General features: G+C 41.4%; 1 protein-coding gene and 2 long non-coding RNA genes across 5 annotated transcripts in view; 1 reads left to right on the forward strand and 2 right to left on the reverse strand.

Moving 5' to 3' along the window:
• DPYD (dihydropyrimidine dehydrogenase) overlaps positions 1 to 23885 on the reverse strand; it is a 1751827-nt gene that overhangs the window by 466244 nt on the left and 1261698 nt on the right. The window lies entirely within an intron of this gene.
• Positions 3991 to 4543, reverse strand: LOC134956823 (uncharacterized). 2 transcript variants are annotated; one of them, XR_010186209.1, is made up of 4 exons: positions 4517 to 4543; positions 4374 to 4436; positions 4221 to 4280; positions 3991 to 4005 (listed from the first exon to the last, which is right to left on the reverse strand). It is a non-coding gene; the product is annotated as an uncharacterized LOC134956823 (long non-coding RNA). The 2 variants fall into 2 exon arrangements; XR_010186208.1 differs by lacking the exon at positions 3991 to 4005 and having other exon boundaries at positions 4100 to 4280.
• On the forward strand, positions 12669 to 13274 carry LOC134956824 (uncharacterized). 2 transcript variants are annotated; one of them, XR_010186211.1, is made up of 4 exons: positions 12669 to 12695; positions 12776 to 12838; positions 12932 to 12991; positions 13194 to 13274. It is a non-coding gene; the product is annotated as an uncharacterized LOC134956824 (long non-coding RNA). The 2 variants fall into 2 exon arrangements; XR_010186210.1 differs by lacking the exon at positions 13194 to 13274 and having other exon boundaries at positions 12932 to 13045.

A 23885-nucleotide genomic window follows, 5' to 3' on the forward strand; every position in this document is an offset into this window, starting at 1 on the left:
TAGTAGTAGTAATAATAATAATAATAATAATAATATTAATAATAATTGTATTTAATCAATCAATCAATCAACCAATCAACCATCAGGATGTTCCATTAATCCAAACATTATTTTATAAATATACCAACACTTACACAGCCAGTGTATCTGACTAGGTTGTGATGCAAATGTTTGCCTAGGATGAGGCAATAAGCTAAGAATAAAAAAATATTATAGTCATTCTAAGAAATACCCGGAAACAATTTTCTGATTTTTTTTGCAGATTTTTACTGATTCAAAGTGCTTAACTTTTTGCCACCTTGCCCTAAATAATGACCAAGAAACAAAAAGATATGATTGATTTAAGTGAAATTGTTTTTATCATAAAAATCCTTTAAATATACCATTATGAAGGGGTTAAGTACAACATTAAATTTCCTTTTTTAGTTAATTTAATTTAATTGAATCTGCATATTAAATAAGTTGTGTCTTATATAATATCTTAGAAAAATAGGCCACGCTGGTGTTTTAAAATTGAAATTGATACCGATTATAAATGATTATTTCTAAGTAAGGAATTCATGTGTTTCATTCTAACACTGATTATAAATATATTTGTACGAATACATTACTTAGATTAGCACATAGTTTTTAAAGGCAGTACTGTACATATTATATCGTATTGAATTAAGTAATACACCTTTGACCTTGCCTTGTCATTTAAGGAAGTGAATGCTTCTATGAAGGTGGCAGCTGGGTCCCCTGATGAAAAATTATGCATCTCATAAACTGCTTTTCTGCTGAAATGTCAAACTAGAGAAGGTCTGTACCTCAAACTCAGGAATTGGCATTTTCCTTCTGTCTGCTTTGTTGCTATGAAGCAGTGATGACATATCTTGGACAGGTAAGGGGAACAAACTGTCAAAAATCTATTATTAGGGTTCTGATCTCTTCTGCGCTGACTACTGATGACACCATGTCATGAGATATTGAGCAATGTACAAGAGAAAAAAGTCATAATAATGAAAAATAATAGTAAATAATTATTGGGCCATATCATGCTTTGAGTATTATGCTTGCATAAAAGCTCAAAACTTTTTTAAACAGCTTGCTAAATAAGATTGGTTTCAATTAAATATTTGGACACATGTTTTAACGAGAGTCAGATATATACTGTAGAAGAAATAAGGTCAATCCACTAATGGGTGATAAAATTGATATTAATACCATACTGTACGTTATAAATCAGTTAAAGTACTTACTCTTTATGCTAAATGTGGTTCAATCTTTTAAGCTAATATATTTAGGGGCTTTATATCTCCTCTTTTCCAGTAGACTGTCTTTTTATTGTCAGACCCGGAAACTCCCAGTGTCTACACCTCTAATCTGAAGATTATAATTTCTTCTGGCTACAGGCTTTTCAGCAGGGACCCTGCTACAGTGATTCCATTTCATAGCAAGTATTCAATATTCCTCTCTGTGACTGTTTGCTACAGTAGCAAAACTTTTGAGTTGTGAGCCCAGGTGCAAGAATTTTATATGGGCCCCCCTCCTCCACCTCAACCCAAGTACAATAGAATAGTAGGCAGGTGTTTGCGCACCAAGAGTCGCTGTTGTTTGGGAGTGCTGCAGCGAAGAATGGCTATGTCTTTAGCCCACACGGATTCAATGAAGTACAATAAAATGGATCGTTGCGCTCTGTGACTGAGAGGTCAATGGTGTAAAACACTTTACTTAAATATTTCCAGTTCACAAGTATACAGTGTGTAAGACAATATATGGTACAGTGTGTCAAACAATATATACAGTACAGTGTGGTCGATATCCTCAATATTCAACCTGCAAAGAAGTGTGTATGCACAAATTGTCAAGAACAGTAGTACAGATATATAAACAGAAAAAAGAGAGATTGGTGTGGCAGATAGTCTCTCCAGGTGCCATACGTGATGGTCTGGTGCTTACTGTCAGGATTTTCTTCTGGAAACAGCAGTGTGCATTGCCATGTTGAATTCAGTATACAGTATATGGGGTTTACTGGTCTTCTTGGGGCATGGATCAGTGTTGATTGGTCCAATCAATCAAAAGTGCATTGGTCCCATCATTGGTGGCAGGGAAATGGACATTTGAAGAAGATCTTGATGGAATGAAACACGTTGGAGGACACAAAGAAAAGCAATCATACCCACACCAGGAGAAACCGAGCTACAGTCACTGACTTTGCCGCACATCGCGTTCAGTCACGTGACGCAAACCCTTGACCGGAAGCTAGGTAAAGGCAGAATGGGCAACAGGAAAAGGGAAGATAAGGCACAGAGAAAGGTGAGGAGGTGACAGGTCTCACGGGACCCAAGCCGGCACATCCCCCCTTAGAGACTAAGCACCACTGCGCTGATAGAAGAAGCCTTAGTCTACATCCAAACCAGGTGGACCCTGAGTGCCTCACCAATGCGCTAAGTAAAACAGTCTAGGACCCACACTCTTCCACCCCCACTGGCGTGCAGTACCCCCACTGAGTTCACAATAGACCACATGGCAATGGGTGACAGGAAGAGGCAGAGTGTGACAGAGTAAGGTAGGGGGATGCAGATGTTAACATAGAGAGGTGGAGGGTGACAAAGGAAGGCAATGGGAGGCAAAGGATGACTGCAGAAGGCAGTAACAGGGGCAGGGCCGGCGCTACCATTAGGCAGCTTTAGGCAGCTGCCTAGAGCGCCAGCCGCTGGAGGGCGGTACTTAGCAGCACACCTATAATATACACATATATACATCCATATACTGTCTCTATGCATACACACATACATACATCCATACACTGCCTCTATACATACACACATATATATATACATACTATCTCCATACATACACACATATATACATCCATATATACATACTGTCTCCATACATACACACATAAATCCAATCCCCCTCCTCCCCCAGCCAGTGCACACTCCCCCCAGGTTGTGACTTTAGGCAGCCACTAGTCCGGGTTGGTTATGGTTAGAATCAATCAAGTTGGGTTCCCCACCATAACACAGGGGCGGCATATTACCGCTGGCCAGGATGCTGTGTCCGGTCCATTGTGAATTCATTTATGCATTTCATATATGTATTGTTGATATTTTTAATGCTTGTATTAAAATTACTTGTTTCTTCAGCTACTTGTTGTATCAACTGTCAAAATGTATTCACTCTCACACAGTTGCATTACAGCGCCGTACAGAGGAGGGGGCCCACCCGGATTTGCACACGGGCCCCCCACACTGTTGAAATGCCCCTGCACAGCAGTATTCTTTTTAGATTTATTGTATATGCTTTTATGTATTCAGACGCGGCGCTTGCCGCTCAGCAAATGGATGCAGTGCAGGTAGGCGCCAGACTGGAGAGGCGCTCTCCCTGCTCTGCATCCCTGTGCTGAGCTGCTGCTGCCGGCTGCTGTCACGCTCTATGATATGCAGATGCGCCGGCAGCACAAAGCCTCCTCTCCCCCTCCCCTCCCCTGTGTGACAGTTCAGTGGCCGTGTGAAATACAAAGGGGGCGGAGCTAGATGGGAATAAGGGGCGGAGCTAGACGGGACCAGGCTGCAGCAGTAGGATGAGCTGCTACAGCTACGGCCAGCCAGACTTCCTTTGGTAAGTATCTGGAAATAGAGTGAGTGTGTGTATGTGTATACAGTATCTGTGTATACTGTATATATGTGTGACTGTGTACGTATGTGTGTAATGTATGTACAGTATATAAATAAATATATATATATATATATATATATATATATATATATATATATCCTTGGAAAGTCCTGCACTCTCATCAATACACAGTAACGACGGCGGGTGCTCCTAATGACCAAATAGGCCACCAATATACCGCAACTACCACCTAGGTGGAAGGTGCACTCACGCCCAGAAATCAGTCTCTGAAATCACTTGTAGGTTCAATTTATTTTAATCAGGTTCACTGTTGATGCCGTTTTTCATCAACGTTTCGGTCCATATAAGGACCTTTATCAAGATTGGCACTTAAAACACCTAAACAATCGGAAACAATTAAAATCAATATATACAAAAAACCAGATTATCAACACCAACACCACCAGTGCCTCCCAGGCTCTAAAGACTGTCACCAAGTAGCATAAAGATACTTTAATGGAAAGAAAAACTCAATCCATGTGTGATTTAGAGACGCCTCCACCCTCAGAGCTCACCTCACACAGAGTAGATACTTCATCTTAACAACTAATTACCTGGACAACACACTAGGTCATACTGAAGTGATGGATTGCTTCTTCAACACATTGAAGATGCTATAATAATAAAAATTATGGCCTATTAGATAAACTTCCAGATCATTGAATAGTGTAAGACCAACACCTGGGGCCACCCAATAAGCATCATACCTGATAGTTTATTAAAACAACGAATGGCAGCTGAGGGCTCAATGCATATTTCCAACACTAGATCTGCAATTGAAAGGTAAGGAAAAAATAAACACCAACCATAATCCTATGTCAGAGGGTAGCTGCAAGGGAACCATACTCACTGTTCAAGTGTCCAGAGCCAAATGAGAGCTGCATAATGTTCAGCCTCAGCTGACAGCTATTTAAGAGTCAGCCACAGGATGTGTCACTTAAGGTGATTAGCAATTACTAGACAACGCTGCAGAAAAACAACTGCTCAAAAAACGAAACCAGACCCGCTGGACAAGTACTATACAGCCTAGGGATCAGGCTGTATAAGTATCGCTATCATAGGCAAGCTAAAAATAAGAGAAAGTTTGTAATTACTGGGGCAAACGCCGGAGACGCGACTTCCGCGTTCCACCGGCAGGAAGTCCCTGCGTTCCACTCGGCGGAAGTGCCGCTGCTCGACGCGTGAACGAACCGAATCGTAGTAATATACATGTATGTAGCTAGATAAGAAGTGCTAACAATGGGCAACATTCGCCAGGGTCAAAAACTCAGCTCTAAAGTCCACACGTAACCTATTAGGAACGAGTGGATCATAACTAGGATCAGCTTTACCGGAAGTGACATCATTACCTATGCTAGGCTTACCAATGGAGTGGGAAGGCTGTCAATCACCAAAACGTCATATATACAATTCTGACAACAATTAGAAAGTAAGAGAGCCCAGGAGCCAATGATCTCACTCACCCTATATATCAGAACCAACATACATCTTGTCAATGGAATATATTAAATACTACACTAATGTACTAGTATGACAAAAATAGTATTAATAATAATAAATAGACAAAGGCGCGGGGGTGGTGAGATCATTAGGCTCAATGAGCCCTCGTGACATGTCAAGGACCTGGGTTGGCTCCGGGAAACATACAAACATACACAAAACACATATATAGATGCCCTTAATTTCCTATTCACTATACATAGAAAAAACATGCTAGACAGCACATCAGAAATAATAATAATGAAAAATAAATTGTTAAATATGAACACAAATTCAGACCCACACATTATGTAATCGTCATGCCAAAGTACCCTCGGTCCTATATACGCAAGACATCATGAAGAAAATCCAACATCCAAAAAAAAATTGGAGTTTAAAGAAAAATGTTAAGAGGGTTGGCCTCATTGAGGCCCCTAGGTGACACCGTACTGAGTTTGTGTATCCAGAAACTTTCCCTCTGTTTAAGCAGTAAGGTACGATCACCTCCACTTAAAGGCGGAGGTACCCAATCAATAAGCTGACATTTCAAAGCAGATACTTGGTGTCTAGCTGACACAAAATGTCGTGCTACCGGTTTATCAGAGGAGCCCACGTTAAGGGCCGTATGAATAGATGACCGATGGTTAGCCATCCGGTCACGAAAAGGACGCGTCGTCAACCCGACGTAGCATAACCCACAGGGACATTTTAGAAGGTAAATTACATGGTCCAATCGACAGTGTAGGTGGTACCTGATGGAAATCTTCCTCCCTGTATGGGGGTGATACAAGATGGAACCAGTAATCATGGATCTGCACGTAGTGCACCCCCCACAAGAAAAACTGCCGGGTTTGGCCTGCATAAGCCAAATATGAGACTTATTCTGTTCGGGGAATGTCGTGGGTCTCATTAACAATTGTTTTAAATTAGCCCCCCGTTTATATGCCACCATGGGAGCTGGTGTTTTTAGGAAAGGCAAATTATTGTCGGTTGCTACTATTGGCCAATGTTTCCGTAAGGCTTTTCTAGTTGCATCTGCAGAACTATCAAATTGAGTAGAACAAATCATACGATTATTACGAATAGCATTTCTAACCTGTTGTCCGTTATGGATGCTGTTAGCTTTATTGAGGCAACGTGTGAGGACACCTCTGGAATACCCTCGCTCAATAAAACGAGAGGTAATTTCAGTGCATTGCTGGTCTTTGAGTGTTGGGTTGGAATTGATCCTGATTGCTCTGAGATACTGAGATATAGGCAATCCCTCTTTAAGGGCTGGGGGATGGTGACTATTTGCATGCAGCGTCAAATTACGATCTGTAGGTTTATGGAACATAGTGGTGTCCAGTCGATCACCAGTTCTGGTGATGTTGACATCCAAAAAGTTAATATTAGTGGCCGACACGGAGTATGTAAACTTGATGGGACTGTCCAATGCATTCAATTGGTTCACCATGTCAAGGAATTCAGATTCTGTGCCTTCCCAAAGTAAAAAAACGTCATCTATGAACCGTTTAAAGAAGGAGATCTTATGCCCATATCTTGGCAACAAATGAGTGTTTTCGTAATGCGCCATAAACAAATTTGCGTAGGCAGGGGCCAAGTTGGACCCCATCGCCGTTCCAGCAATTTGAAGAAAGTAATCATTTTTATACATAAAATGGTTACAAGTCAGAACCAATGAGGTCAATTCCAACACAAACTCGGAGGGGTAATCTTTGCAAGGAGAGCTGGAAAGAAACTTACGTATAACTTCCATACCTTGATGGTGTGGTATGACAGTATAGAGGGAACCTACATCCATAGTTGCCAAGAGGGTATGTTCACTAAGCTTGTCAAACTTACGTAGATGAGTGAGGAAATCCCCAGTGTCCCTTAAGTAACTGTCAGTTTTTAATACCAAAGGCTGTAAAATGCTGTCAACAAAGATAGCAATAGGCTGTAACAGGGAGCCTTCCGCGGCAATAATGGGTCTACCGGGAGGGCGTATTAATGTTTTATGAATCTTAGGCAGTGTGTACAGGATCGGACACCTTGGTGAATTAATGGTCAGATAATTTAGTAAGTCCTCACTAATGTACCCTTGCTCAAAACCTAACTTCAGATATTGATCGATCTTAGATTTGATCTTGGGAACCGGGTTAGTAGCCAACTTTTGGTAGGTCGTGATATCTGATAATTGTCGGTTGATCTCAATGTCATAATCAGTCCAATCTTGGACGACTATGGCTCCTCCCTTATCCGCAGGGCGGATTACTATATTTGAGGAATCTCTTAATGTTTTTAATGCTTTCCTTTCGGCAGCGGAAAGGTTGTCAAACATTTTTTGGGGGGGCGAGATCTCAGAGTCCTTTTGGACAAACCGAAGGTAGGTTTTGATGCTGGGGTTAGAAGATGGAGGATCAAATGTCGACTTAGGCCTAAATTCTGATTTTTCTTTATCAGTGGGTTTATTAGCAAAGAACTCTCGCAGACGGAGGGAACGACCAAATTTATACTGATCTATTGTTCTTTTAAAGGAATTGGTTCTACATGTGGGAACGAAAGATAAACCACGTGCAAGAAGTTTGGTTTCAGCTGTACTCAACTCTATACTAGATAGGTTAAAAACATTGCTGCTTATTGTCTCCTCCTCCCTCTTCTCCTGGTACCCCCCTCTCCTCGGGTGCGTTCTGTGCCGCTTCTTAGTACCCTGGAGCGGATGGAGGAAGTCTCCCCTCCTTGATCTAAAAAACGGGTAGAGTCACTATTTCCCTCATAGTAATCAGTATCGGAGGTGGAGGCGGAAGAAACAAAATCATGAGCGAACGGTTTAGCCCTTCGCCTAATGTATTGTCTATTCTGACGTTCACCAATGTTATTCCCAAGTAACCAGCGATATACTGTATGGGTTTGGTAATCGTTGGTTACAGTAGACAATTTCTTCCGTTTGAAGGAAATCAGATCACGCTTGTAGTTGTCAACCTGAGTCTGTAATCGTTCGATCCATTTGCCAAGAGGGTATGTTCACTAAGCTTGTCAAACTTACGTAGATGAGTGAGGAAATCCCCAGTATCCCTTAAGTAACTGTCAGTTTTTAATACCAAAGGCTGTAAAATGCTGTCAACAAAGATAGCAATAGGCTGTAACAGGGAGCCTTCCGCGGCAATAATGGGTCTACCGGGAGGGCGTACCACCTAGGTGGTAGTTGCGGTATATTGGTGGCCTATTTGGTCATTAGGAGCTCCCGCCGTCATTACTGTGTATTGATGAGAGTGCAGGACTTTCCAAGGATATTTTTGTTTGAACTACTATTTGCAGTTCTTACTTCCTGACACCCATCCAACGTACCGGATTGGACTTCTTCACCCATTACCACCATTACAACCGGGATTCTTATGTGTTTTGTCTGTTTTTTCTGTATTGTAGTGTCTAGTATGTTATATGCTTAACAATAATCTTTTGCTCATATTTTTAATCAAATAGTGGTATGACTCAAAGTGGGGTATATTTGTTGGATGATGGCCTATTGGCCCAAGCTGAGACTGGTATAGTTTCTTTCACTGATGAGGACACTGAAAGATTATTGTTCGATAAATTAGAGTTTGAGGCCCTACCAGCCGAAACTCCTGTGGATTTGTTTTACAAAGTGTTAAAACACAAACAAAGAGAGGTTGATTTGACCTTACATGGTCAATTTTTGTCGGAATACCTCAGGAGAAAGCAAATCCCCCGAGGTTTCCGTATCTCCAATGTTCCAACATTGGGTAGAAACAACCCTGTCTTCTGCAGCCGGTGGTGTGGAGTATTGAACAAATGTTCACTTGACCTCATGACCTTGGTGGTCGAGGAAGTTGGCATTGAGTTGAAAAAATTATCAACTGAAGTAGATATTACCATCAAGCCCCACACCACCGTGCTGCAGAATGATAAGACCCAAAATTGGATCGAACGATTACAGACTCAGGTTGACAACTACAAGCGTGATCTGATTTCCTTCAAACGGAAGAAATTGTCTACTGTAACCAACGATTACCAAACCCATACAGTATATCGCTGGTTACTTGGGAATAACATTGGTGAACGTCAGAATAGACAATACATTAGACGAAGGGCTAAACCGTTCGCTCATGATTTTGTTTCTTCCGCCTCCACCTCCGATACTGATTACTATGAGGGAAATAGTGACTCATAGACTTTTTAGATCAAGGAGGGGAGACTTCCTCCACCCGCTCCAGGGTACTAAGAAGCGGCACAGACCGCACCCGAGGAGAGGGGGGTACCAGGAGAAGAGGGAGGAGGAGACAATAAGCAGCAATGTTTTTAACCTATCTAGTATAGAGTTGAGTACAGCTGAAACCAAACTTCTTGCACGTGGTTTATCTTTCGTTCCCACATGTAGAACCAATTCCTTTAAAAGAACAATAGATCAGTATAAATTTGGTCGTTCCCTCCGTCTGCGAGAGTTCTTTGCTAATAAACCCACTGATAAAGAGAAATCAGAATTTAGGCCTAAGTCGACATTTGATCCTCCATCTTCTAACCCCAGCATCAAAACCTACCTTCGGTTAGTCCAAAAGGACTCTGAGATCTCGCCCCCCAAAAAAATGTTTGACAACCTTTCCGCTGCCGAAAGGAAAGCATTAAAAACATTAAGAGATTCCTCAAATATAGTAATCCGCCCTGCGGATAAGGGAGGAGCCATAGTCGTCCAAGATTGGACTGATTATGGCATTGAGATCAACCGACAATTATCAGATATCACGACCTACCAAAAGTTGGCTACTAACCCGGTTCCCAAGATCAAATCTAAGATCGATCAATATCTGAAGTTAGGTTTTGAGCAAGGGTACATTAGTGAGGACTTACTAAATTATCTGACCATTAATTCACCAAGGTGTCCGATCCTGTACACACTGCCTAAGATTCATAAAACATTAATACGCCCTCCCGGTAGACCCATTATTGCCGCGGAAGGCTCCCTGTTACAGCCTATTGCTATCTTTGTTGACAGCATTTTACAGCCTTTGGTATTAAAAACTGACAGTTACTTAAGGGATACTGGGGATTTCCTCACTCATCTACGTAAGTTTGACAAGCTTAGTGAACATACCCTCTTGGCAACTATGGATGTAGGTTCCCTCTATACTGTCATACCACACCATCAAGGTATGGAAGTTATACGTAAGTTTCTTTCCAGCTCTCCTTGCAAAGATTACCCCTCCGAGTTTGTGTTGGAATTGACCTCATTGGTTCTGACTTGTAACCATTTTATGTATAAAAATGATTACTTTCTTCAAATTGCTGGAACGGCGATGGGGTCCAACTTGGCCCCTGCCTACGCAAATTTGTTTATGGCGCATTACGAAAACACTCATTTGTTGCCAAGATATGGGCATAAGATCTCCTTCTTTAAACGGTTCATAGATGACGTTTTTTTACTTTGGGAAGGCACAGAATCTGAATTCCTTGACATGGTGAACCAATTGAATGCATTGGACAGTCCCATCAAGTTTACATACTCCGTGTCGGCCACTAATATTAACTTTTTGGATGTCAACATCACCAGAACTGGTGATCGACTGGACACCACTATGTTCCGTAAACCTACAGATCGTAATTTGACGCTGCATGCAAATAGTCACCATCCCCCAGCCCTTAAAGAGGGATTGCCTATATCTCAGTATCTCAGAGCAATCAGGATCAATTCCAACCCAACACTCAAAGACCAGCAATGCACTGAAATTACCTCTCGTTTTCTTGAGCGAGGGTATTCCAGAGGTGTCCTCACACGTTGCCTCAATAAAGCTAATAGCATCCATAACGGACAACAGGTTAGAAATGCTATTCGTAATAATCGTATGATTTGTTCTACTCAATTTGATAGTTCTGCAGATGCAACTAGAAAAGCCTTACGGAAACATTGGCCAATAGTAGCAACCGACAATAATTTGCCTTTCCTAAAAACACCAGCTCCCATGGTGGCATATAAACGGGGGGCTAATTTAAAACAATTGTTAATGAGACCCACGACATTCCCCGAACAGAATAAGTCTCATATTCGGCTTATGCAGGCCAAACCCGGCAGTTTTTCTTGTGGGGGGTGCACTACGTGCAGATCCATGATTACTGGTTCCATCTTGTATCACCCCCATACAGGGAGGAAGATTTCCATCAGGTACCACCTACACTGTCGATTGGACCATGTAATTTACCTTCTAAAATGTCCCTGTGGGTTATGCTACGTCGGGTTGACGACGCGTCCTTTTCGTGACCGGATGGCTAACCATCGGTCATCTATTCATACGGCCCTTAACGTGGGCTCCTCTGATAAACCGGTAGCACGACAGTTTGTGTCAGCTAGACACCAAGTATCTGCTTTGAAATGTCAGCTTATTGATTGGGTACCTCCGCCTTTAAGTGGAGGTGATCGTACCTTACTGCTTAAACAGAGGGAAAGTTTCTGGATACACAAACTCAGTACGGTGTCACCTAGGGGCCTCAATGAGGCCAACCCTCTTAACATTTTTCTTTAAACTCCAATTTTTTTTTATTTTTTTTTTGGATGTTGGATTTTCTTCATGATGTCTTGCGTATATAGGACGTAGGGTACTTTGGCATGACGATTACATAATGTGTGGGTCTGAATTTGTGTTCATATTTAACAATTTATTTTTCATTATTATTATTTCTGATGTGCTGTCTAGCATGTTTTTTCTATGTATAGTGAATAGGAAATTAAGGGCATCTATATATGTGTTTTGTGTATGTTTGTATGTTTCCCGGAGCCAACCCAGGTCCTTGACATGTCACGAGGGCTCATTGAGCCTAATGATCTCACCACCCCCCGCGCCTTTGTCTATTTATTATTATTAATACTATTTTTGTCATACTAGTACATTAGTGTAGTATTTAATATATTCCATTGACAAGATGTATGTTGGTTCTGATATATAGGGTGAGTGAGATCATTGGCTCCTGGGCTCTCTTACTTTCTAATTGTTGTCAGAATTGTATATATGACGTTTTGGTGATTGACAGCCTTCCCACTCCATTGGTAAGCCTAGCATAGGTAATGATGTCACTTCCGGTAAAGCTGATCCTAGTTATGATCCACTCATTCCTAATAGGTTACGTGTGGACTTTAGAGCTGAGTTTTTGACCCTGGCGAATGTTGCCCATTGTTAGCACTTCTTATCTAGCTACATACATGTATATTACTACGATTCGGTTCGTTCACGTGCCGAGCAGCGGCACTTCCGCCGAGTGGAACGCAGGGACTTCCTGCCGGTGGAACGCGGAAGTCGCGTCTCCAGCGTTTGCCCCAGTAATTACAAACTTTCTCTTATTTTTAGCTTGCCTATGATAGCGATACTTATACAGCCTGATCCCTAGGCTGTATAGTACTTGTCCAGCGGGTCTGGTTTCGTTTTTTGAGCAGTTGTTTTTCTGCAGCGTTGTCTAGTAATTGCTAATCACCTTAAGTGACACATCCTGTGGCTGACTCTTAAATAGCTGTCAGCTGAGGCTGAACATTATGCAGCTCTCATTTGGCTCTGGACACTTGAACAGTGAGTATGGTTCCCTTGCAGCTACCCTCTGACATAGGATTATGGTTGGTGTTTATTTTTTCCTTACCTTTCAATTGCAGATCTAGTGTTGGAAATATGCATTGAGCCCTCAGCTGCCATTCGTTGTTTTAATAAACTATCAGGTATGATGCTTATTGGGTGGCCCCAGGTGTTGGTCTTACACTATTCAATGATCTGGAAGTTTATCTAATAGGCCATAATTTTTATTATTATAGCATCTTCAATGTGTTGAAGAAGCAATCCATCACTTCAGTATGACCTAGTGTGTTGTCCAGGTAATTAGTTGTTAAGATGAAGTATCTACTCTGTGTGAGGTGAGCTCTGAGGGTGGAGGCACATGGATTGAGTTTTTCTTTCCATTAAAGTATCTTTATGCTACTTGGTGACAGTCTTTAGGGCCTGGGAGGCACTGGTGGTGTTGGTGTTGATAATCTGGTTTTTTGTATATATTGATTTTAATTGTTTCCGATTGTTTAGGTGTTTTAAGTGCCAATCTTGATAAAGGTCCTTATATGGACCGAAACGTCGATGAAAAACGGCATCAACAGTGAACCTGATTAAAATAAATTGAACCTACAAGTAATTTCAGAGACTGATTTCTGGGCGTGAGTGCACCTTCCACCTAGGTGGTAGTTGCGGTATATATATATATATATATATATATATATATAGTTGCTTGATTCTTACAAGTAAGAATAGAGGCGGCACTCCAATGGTTAAAGAAAAAATAAAGTTTAGTGATTCTTCATGCCCGTCAACATTTCTAAGCCCGCAGACCTTTTCTTTAGGACGTTATGACATACATGCAAAAAGGTGAGTACAACGCATTAAGAGCAGTTAACAATGTCATACCTTTATAAGATGTGTGCGTCTCCAGGTGCTGGTGCCCGGCGTTACATGTGTAAGCAGCACTGGTACAGGGGGTGTTACGTGTTTAATCGTCACTGCTACAAGGGGCGTTACATGTGTTTAATCATCACTGGTACAGGGTGCGTTACATGTATAACCGGCACTGGTACAGGGGGCGTTACGTGTTTAGTCGTCACTGCTACAGGGGTCGTTATGTGTGTAAGCGGCACTGCTACAGGGGACGTTATGTGTGTAAGCAGCACTGCTACAGGGGGCGTTATGTGTGTAAGCAGCACTGGTACAGGGAGCGTTACGTGTTTAGTCGTCACTGCTACAGGGAGCGTTACATGTGTAAGCAGCACTGCTACAGGGGGCGTTATGTGTTTAATTGTCACTGCTACAGGGGGCGTTATGTGTGTAAGCGGCACTGCTACAGGGGGCGTTATGTGTGTAAGCAGCACTGCTACAGGGGGCGTTACGTGTTTAGTCGTCACTGCTACAGGGGGCGTTATGTGTGTAAGCGGCACTGCTACAGGGGGCGTTATGTGTGTAAGCGGCACTGCTACAGGGGGCGTTATGTGTGTAAGCAGCACTGGTACAGGGGGCGTTACATGTTTAGTCGTCACTGCTACAGGGGGCGTTACGTGTGTAAGCGGCACCGCTACAGGGGGCGTTACGTGTTTAATTGTCACTGCTACAGGGAGCGTTACGTGTTTAATCATCACTGGTACAGGGGGTGTTAGGTGTGTAAGCATCACTGGTACAGGGGGCGTTACGTGTTTAGTCGTCACTGCTACAGGGGGCGTTATGTGTGTAACCAGCACTGCTACAGGGGGCATTATGTGTTTAATTGTCACTGCTACAGGGAGTGTTACGTGTTTAATCATCACTGGTACAGGGGGTGTTACGTGTGTAAGCGTCACTGGTACAGAGGGTGTTTTGTGTGTAAGCATCCCTACTACAGGGGATATTATGTGTGCTGTCCCTTTGTAAAGTATGGGAGGGCGCAAATTTCTAATTTGCAGGGGGGCGCCAAACAGCCCTGTATGTATTATTTTGCTCACATTTATTTGCACAAATTGACATTTGCTTCTCCACTGATGTCGGCTGGTAGAGGGAAAAGTAGTCTTACTGCTTTGCTAGCCAATAATGCATGAATCTGCACATATACAATATAAACCACCTTTGCCCACTTTCGTCCAAAAAGGTAAAAAAAAAAAGTAAAATATGCTATTAAAGCCAGCATTTTACTTTTTTTTAAATAAAGCACTATTTTTTATACATTGGCGACAGGAATAATTATATTGTGCTGGTTTGTGTATCATGACCACAATCCTTCTTAAATACAGTAGGCTGAAATTGCTCCAACTATTTCTTTTGATTGATTGATTGATTATAGTTAAGGCAGGTACACAGTACGTGGCGTGGAATTGCCGGCGATTGATGATATAGCGTTCAACGATATAGTGCATACACACTGAACGTTATACTCTGGGCCTGAATCTGCACAAAGATATTTATATCAGCAAATCCAGGATGCAGAGCATCCCTACCTTAATCCTAACCCTATCTTAACCCTAACCCTTAACCTCTAACCCTAATACAAACTGCAAAACCCCACACCAACCCTAAAACCCTATGAATTATATGCTAATCCAAACACTTTAACTAATCCTAATACCCTAACCTTAAGTGTTTCCCTCTTAGTACTATAAAGGCAGAGGGCCCTCTCCCGATTACTACATACATACAGTAAAACATATAAGTAGGTTGCTGCGAGGTGGCATCTGCAGTGGGTCGCTGTGAGGTAGCATCTCCATGAGGGTTGTGGTGTGGACACAAAGAGCTGGTGATGTGATGGGTTAGGGTTCATGCATAGTAATGTGTGTGACTGGGCCCAGTTGAGTGCCCATGACATGTAATGATAGTGACAAGTCATCACCACAGATAATGGTGGGATAATCTCTCCCAAATTGCCTGGCACAGGGCAGCCCCTCCCCTTTTTCTTTTTGTTTTATGCACTACAGGATTTCTTTTTTTATGGTAGGTGGGGAGTGCAAAGGATACCTTATATTACAAGTACAGTACCTAACATGAAAAATAAAAATCATGATCATAATGTATATTACAATATGCAGCACTTGGAATATAAAATGTATAATTATGCCACTGCATTTAAATCACTTCTTAATGCATTTAAATCAATTCTCAACCTTTCCTCACCCAACCCACCAACCAAGATCTTGCTTCCTACTTCACGGACAATTGATAAGATCCGGGATAATCTGGTATACTCTTCCTAGGCCAGTGACCGCCTCAATTCCCTACCGGAACCCCCTGGCACCTTCTCTTCATTTGATCCCACAAATGTAGATGAAGTACTGTATCAACACTCTTCTCATCCTACTACTCTACTACTTCTCTTCATGAACCTGTACCCTTACAAGTAAGTAAAGCTCTGTCTCCTATGCTCACCCCAACCTTACCTAAAATCTGTAATCTCTCTCTCACTACTGGTATCTATCCTGCACTGTTCAAGCATGTAGTGATTACTCCCAGGGCTATAGAGAGATTGCCTGGATCCCGGAAAAGCTGGGGGCGTGGTATAATCATGGATGTGTGACCATGCCCTCTTTTATAAAAACCCATGAAAATTGGTGTTTATGTGTAGTGGAGGGGCAGATCTAATCCGCCGGTCACCCAAATCCAGCCCGGATGGTATAATGTCTAATATATGGGCCAGTTATGTTTTGCCCACTGTTAGGTAACAACAACATATTCCAAATGAATGTCAAAATGCAAATGTCACAGAGGGGGACAAACACATGTAAAGGATGTGGATTTTATGCAGAAGAATCGTAACTAAGGCTGGGAATACACGATACAGTTATCTGTCAGATAATCTGACAGATCTGGCTGGTTGCAATGAAAATCTGGTAATGGATGAGAACAAAGGACAGTCCAAACTCCCAAACACTGGAAAATGGACAAAACCTTTTGTTCAGATAAATTGGGTAAATCACGGATTTGGACAATCTGTCTGAATGCCATTTTTTGTCAGTTTTCTAGTGTTTGGGAGCAAATGGTCAATTGTCATTTGCACTCATCCATTATCAGATTTTCATTCCAACCAGCCAGATAAGTCAGTTTATCTGCCAGATATTTGTATAGTGTATGTCCAGCAATCAAAACTATGACACGTTTACACTAAAAAAAAGTTTGTCATTTAAATTCACGACACATTAGCATTTTGTCTTCTGTAATTTTTCTTTGAGTGGTAATAGATGCAGTCATAGATAATGTTTGACAATTTTCGTTGTACAGTATAATGTAACCTATAACCAATTTTCAACAAACTGCTCAAATAGCATATATGTAGATATAGTGTATCATTTGTCCCAGTTTTGTAATCACTCAGATGGATTGGACTGAAAACGATTCATACATCCCTAATTATTATCTAGCATAGATTTCCTACAAGGTATCTTCACTAAATAATTTGGTATGCATGCTGTTACATGTATCTTTCTTTTCTATCCCCTCAGCACAGAACACTGCTTTAACTATCTGAAAGATTTTACATCTTTTCGATAGTGATTAAAGATTCACTTGAAAGAAATGTGAAACCACAGTATACGGTGCCTTTGCCTGTACATATTAGAAGTCTAAATCTAAACACATTTTCGTAAAGTTAAAATAGAAATTCAGCGTACAAGACATTTGGTGAATATTATGCTAGCTGTTATCTTATATATATTTTTTTTATTCTCATTTAATGGGAAAATACAGTACAGAAAATCAAAAAATTTTAAGTAAGAAGAAATGGTTATTCTAAAAATCAAATAAAAATATTTGTAAATGCATACATTTTTTATTTTTCGTCTTCAAGTGATCGGAGTTATGGTCTAAATTTAAATAAAAAGGAATGGTCCCCCTCCATGTGCCCTCCGAATAGCTTGATTTGATCAGTCTCCTGTGACTTAGAAATAGCTATTTGCTGAACAGCTCTTGAGTTGTGACTAGTGAGAAGTTGCAGTGAAATGTCACAGAAATCACATTTTTCAGCAGTACAGGCCGTTCACAGATGTGCAAACTTCCAGCAATACATGTAAAGATTAATAATCCATATTGTATATATAAATCCAGTAGTCCACTGAATTTATAGTGGACAACAACAGCGACAATGTATTCTATTCTGCAGTGTGGTTGGAATATAACAAAAGATCTGCAACTAAGCATATGTTATCTCTCTGAAGTCAGCATGTGATAGCATTTTCAGGAGATGACAAGGAAAACAATATTTCCAATGTGTGTATATATATATATATATATATATATATACATAATTATATATACATATAGTGTATATTTATTAGATATGTGCGCTGGATCATTTTTGATGGTTTTGGTTCTTATTCGACCTCCGATTCTGGTGTTGCCAAAATGCTGACTGGTTTTGATTTTTTTCAAACATTGACGAAAAAGGCTAAAATCAAATAAGTTAGCCTTTTTTTGTTCCTACAGTATTATCAACTATAATAACATTAATTTCTAGTCAATTTTGACCAGCTCACAATTTGATTTTCATCCAGTTTAGGCCAAAGGCTGAAGCAAGTTGACTGGTTACTAAGCTAGAGAGCAGTGGAACAAACACATGGCAGTTTATAGCACATCTAAGAAACATCAGAATCAGCTTTATTGGCCAGGTATACTTGCGTATACTAGGAATTTGTTTTCGGTTTACAGTGCAGCAGACACAAGGGAACAAGTAAACAAGGAAGGGGGGACATGTGCAGTCTTCAGATAGAGAACCATAGGGAACAGAGTGATCATTATGTGCAGAGAATACAGTAGAGCGACTGGGCGGTCTACCAGGGGTCGGTTGGTCAGGAGTTCAACAGGTGGACTGCTTGAGGAAAGAAGCTTTTGAGGCTTCTGTTGGATCTGGTGGGGATGGCCCTGTATCATCTGCCAGAAGGCAGCAGGTTGAGCGTGCCATGGCTAGGGTGAAGCGGGTCCTTAACTATTCTAGTTGCCCGTTTTTTGGCTCTGGGCAGATACAGATCATGGACAGGGGGAAGGTCCGCTCCGATGATCTTCTCAGCTGACCTTACCACTCTTTGGAGCCTGCTTTTATCTCTCTCGCTGGTGGAATGAGCAGTGACAGAAAAGAAAAGTGGTGTAAGATGGAATTGTCCTTGGGATCTCACACCCACACGCATCCTCAATTTCGATTATGTCCTCATCACTATCCTTACTTGTACTGTTACATACATGTGCAGATGGTGCAGAAATGGTAGACGGAGGTAAAAGAGGCTTCTCTATGAGGACAGTATGAAAAATTTTAGACTCACATATAGCTAACGTGGACTCCCCTAGGCTCCCTGACTGTTCTGAATACACAGTTTGTTCTACTGCCTTAGTGATTATCATTCTTTTTGACACCTCTTTTAGACTCAGTGTGGAGAGTTCTTGCATCATCATAATAGGCAGAAGATGCCTCACTGACAGTTTTAGAACCACCACTCATACAGTGGGGCAAAAAAGTATTTGGACAGCCACCGATTGTGCAAGTTGACCCACTTAAAAAGATGAGAGAGGTCTGTAATTTCCACTTCAACTGTGAGAGACAGAATCTGAAAAAAAAAACAGGAAATCACATTGTATGATTTTTAAACAATTTATTTGTATATTCTTGTGGAAAATAAATATTTGGACAATCAAAAAGTTTAACTCAATACTTTGTAATATAACTTCGGTTGGCAATTACAGAAGTCAAACGTTTCCTGTAGTTCTTGACCAGGTTTGCACACACTGTAGCAGGTATTCTGGCCCACTCTTCCATGCAGATCTTCTCTAGAACTGTCATGTTTTGGGGATGTCGCCGGGCAACATGGACTTTCAACTCCCTCCACAGATTTTCTATTGGGTTGAGGTCTGGAGACTGGCTAGGCTACTCCAGGACCTTGATATGCTTCTTACGGAGCCACTCCTTAGTTGTCCGGGTGGTGTGTTTGGGGTCATTTGGCTGGGGTGGTCTGTGGGTGCTCTGCGTCCTGGAGGTGAACCCCTATAGTGTTAGGGACCTGTCCGATGAGGTCACCGTGAAGCAGGTGGGCAGGCTCATATACTGGCCAATATATGCCAAGAATCTCAAATATTATATCATGGTTATAATAATTTTAATGGTGTATGGTGCACCTGCACCCTTTGTTCCTGTGTTTGGGGTCATTGCCATGCTGAAAGACCCAGCCATGTTCCATCTTCAATGCTCTTACTGAGGGAAGGAGGTTTTTGCCCGAAATCTCACGATACATGGCCCCATTCATACTCTCCTTAATACGGATCAGTCGTCCTGTCCCCTTTGCAGAAAAGCAGCCCCAAAGCATGATGTTTCCACCACCATGCTTAACAGTGGGTATGGTGTTCTTGGGATGCCATTCATCATTCTTCTCCCTCCAAACACGGCGAGTGGAGTTTATACCAAAAAGTTTGATTTTGCTCTCATCTGACCACATTACATTCTCCCAATCCTCCTCTGGATCATCCAGATGATCACTGGCAGTTTAGATGGGCCTGGACATATGCTGGCTTAAGCAGGGGGACCTACGGGCGCTGCAGGATTTCAATCCATGACGACGTAATGTGTTACTAATGGTAACCTTTGTGACTGTGGTCACAAAGCTCTCTTGAGGTCATTGACCAGGTCCCCCCATGTAGTTCTGGGCTGATTCCTCACCATTCTCAAGATCATTGAAACCCCATGAGGTGAGATCTTGCATGGAGCCCCAGGTCGAGGGAGATTGTCAGTGATGTATTTCTTCCATTTTTTTAATAATTGCACCAACAGTTGATCTCTTCTCACCAAGCTGCTTGCCTATTGTTGAGTAGCTCATCCCAGCCTTGTGCAGCTCTACAATTTTGTCCCTGGTGTCAGAGCCGGTCATAGGTATAGGCAAACTATGCAATTGCCTAGGGCATCTGGTATGCCTAGGGGCACAAGCAGCTTCTGCTGATTAAAATAATATGCGGCATGCCTATATTCTGTGTGTAGCATTTCGTATGCAGATACAGCCACAATCACACACAGTATATAGGCATGCCACATATCATTTTAATCAGGAGAAGCTGCTTGTGAATCCTAGCAATGCAAATAAGATACATTTTCATCAAAAACAGGCACCCGACATTAGCAATGCTACCAGTTGACTCACGTCAGGCATTTCCTGCTGCATGGTGTATGGAGACAAGATTTATGAGGACACATCTGTATCCAAGCAGAAGCAGAGGTCACAGTGTTAGCGGCCATGTGAGTGCTGTGTGTGTGTGAGTGGGTTGGTTGTGCAATAGTATTCAGCATATGTGTAAGGGTCATTATGCGTTTCATGTGTATAAATGCATTAATAATGTGCAGCAAATGTGTAAAGAGCACTGTGTGTGTCATTATGTTTATAAGGGCACTAATAATGTGCATCATATGTGTAAGGGACATTATGTGTATAAGGGCATTAATAAGGGTTGGCATAATGTGTAAGGTGCATTATGTTTATAAGGACATTAATGATGTGTGTCATATGTGTAAGGGGCATTACTGTGTGGTATTATGTGTATAAATGCATTACTAATGTGTGGCATTATGTGTATAAGGTGCACTACTATGTGGCGTAACATATAGAAAGGGCACTACTGTGTGGTCTAATGTGAATAAAGAGCAATATGGTGTGGTGTAATGTGAATAAGAAGCAATATGACGTGGTGTAATGAGAATAAAGAGCAATATGGTGTGGTGTAATGTGAATAAGGAGCAATTCAGTATGATCTTATGTGAATGAGGGGCACTACTGTGAGGAGTAACGTATATAAGGTAAAGTGGTACTACTGTGTGATGTAATGTGAATAAGGGACACTATCGCATGATAATTGTGAACAAAGTTGCAGTACTGTGTGGCATAATTTGAATTGGGGGTACTATCGTGTGGCCATGCACCTTCCCAGCAAGAACACATACCTTTTTTGGCTGTGCGCCAAATTTGCAAATTGTTCTTATTTAAGTTACAGGGGGTAGGAAAACAAAAAAAAAGGACTGCTATCGGTGAGGGGTGATGGTGCTGGGAAAGGGGTGCAGGGTCAGAGGGGGAACTAACGTTGGTGCTAGGGGTCACCAGCCAAAATCTTGCCTAGGGTATCATATTGGGTAGGGCCGGCTCTGCCTGGTGTCCTTAGACAGCTCTCTGGTCTTGGCCATGGTGGAGAGGTAGCAGTCTGACTGTTTGAGGGTGTGGACAGGTGTCTTTTATACAGATAACCAGTTCAAACAGGTGCCATTATTACAGGTAACAAGTGGAGGATAGAAGAGCTTCTTAAAGAAGAAGTAACAGGTCTGTAAGAGCCAGAAATCTTGCTGCTTGGTAGGTGTCCAAATATTTATCATCCACAAGAATATACAAGTAAATTGATTAAAAAAATCATACTACAGTATGCAATTTCCTGTTTTTTTTTTTTTTCAGATTCTGTCTCTCAAAGTTGAAGTGTACCTATGATGGAAATTACAGACCTCTCTCATCTTTTTAAGTGGGTCAACTTGTACAATTGGTGGCTGTCCAAATACTTTTTTGCCCCACTGTAAATGAAGGCCAGGGCCTGTGCCTTTCTTTGCCAATGCATTTGGCGAATTGCATTATTGCCAATTTTATTTTTTCTGCACTAAACTTTCCCTTTAATAGACATGTTTTTTTTCTTTACTCCAGTAAAATATTGTTCTTTTTTTATTTCAAATGCCCTGACTTAATCCCTCTATGCCCTTAAGCATCGGCTTTAGATGACATTGAAGGACTAGTATTGTCATCATAGCTGCAGCCTCTTCAATGATAGTATTTGGTTGCTGCTCCTGTTCGTCTCTAAATTGAACAGTATCAATTTTTTAAATGGCAGCACAGCTCATACTGCGTGAAGTCAGATCACCTTTAAATATATGTGAAGTGAACAAAGCACACTGGGGTACAGCGCGTACTGGGGTAGAGTGCACAGAACAGTACAAACAAATTATTCAACAATAAATATTTGTATTTTTTTTTTAAGCTGGCAACTCGGCTCACACTCCATGGAGTCAGACCGTATTATATGTATGTGAATTGAACAAAGTGCACTGGGTTACAGAGTGTATTGGGGTAGAGTGCACAAAACAGTACAAACAAATTATACAACAATATATTTTTTTATTATTTTTTAACTTGCAGCTCAGCTTACACTGCATGGAGTCAGACCACTTTTATATGTTCGTGAAGTGAACAAATTGCACTGGGGTAAAGAGTGTACTGGAGTAGAGTGCACAGAACAAATAACTTATACAACAAAAACATTTTTTTATTTTTTTTTAACTGGCAGCTCAACTTACATTTTGTGGAGTCAGACCGCTTTTATATGTATGTGAACAAACACACTGGGGTACAATGCACACAGGTTATGCAAACGTAAAATTTTTTACTTTTTTGGCAATGGACAATATGGAGTCACACTGCTGATAAGTAAACACAGTTGGTGGGGTATGGCCTTCAGAGTCAGTGCAGCACCACTGTGTGTCAAAATTAGACTAAGGAAAAAGTTTTAAAATTCCACCTGTGGATCTTTAATATGTGCCAGTGATTAATGAATACACCGGAAAAACATGAATTGTTTGGGGACCTCAGGACCAAGTTTTAGAAACACTGGACTAAGGGGACTAGACACAAATTGTGGATGGACACAGCACAGCTTCTTGTAGATGGACACAGCACAGTCACTTCTAGATTGACACAGCAGAGTACAGTGCAGCACACAGTACTATGACTGGAGTGAAATGGTGCAGATTCACTGATGTTAGGTCCTTATATAGATTTCAAAACCCGCGAGGATCAGACGGCGGGATGATTACTTTTCCCCTCGCTTTGGAATCCAAGACTGGCAGGAAAAACTGAGCCAGGGCTCGGATTAATGCAGAATACAGAAGTTTGGGTGGGCTCGTACTTCTGGTAAACCGAACTACTCATCTCTAATATTTATGTATGCACAAAATAATATTGAACTACACAATACAGTAAATTTTCATCTTTTAAGCCACTTCTGCTTTTTTATGATTCTCTTAAACCTTGGTTTGTGTCTCCAGGCTGTATTACTGAGTTATAGCTCTATACAGTACCATGTAACTACCGTGGCAACCACAGTCACATACTGTAGCACATAATGTAGTCCTGTCTGTACTATAATCCTCCCCCTTTTGCCATCAAATAATATGAGGTGTGTGTGTGTGTGTGTGTGTGTGTGTGTGTGTGTGTGTGTGTGTGT

This window comes from Pseudophryne corroboree, chromosome 9 (genome assembly GCF_028390025.1).
Source record: "Pseudophryne corroboree isolate aPseCor3 chromosome 9, aPseCor3.hap2, whole genome shotgun sequence".
Classification (NCBI taxonomy): Eukaryota; Metazoa; Chordata; class Amphibia; order Anura; family Myobatrachidae; genus Pseudophryne; species Pseudophryne corroboree.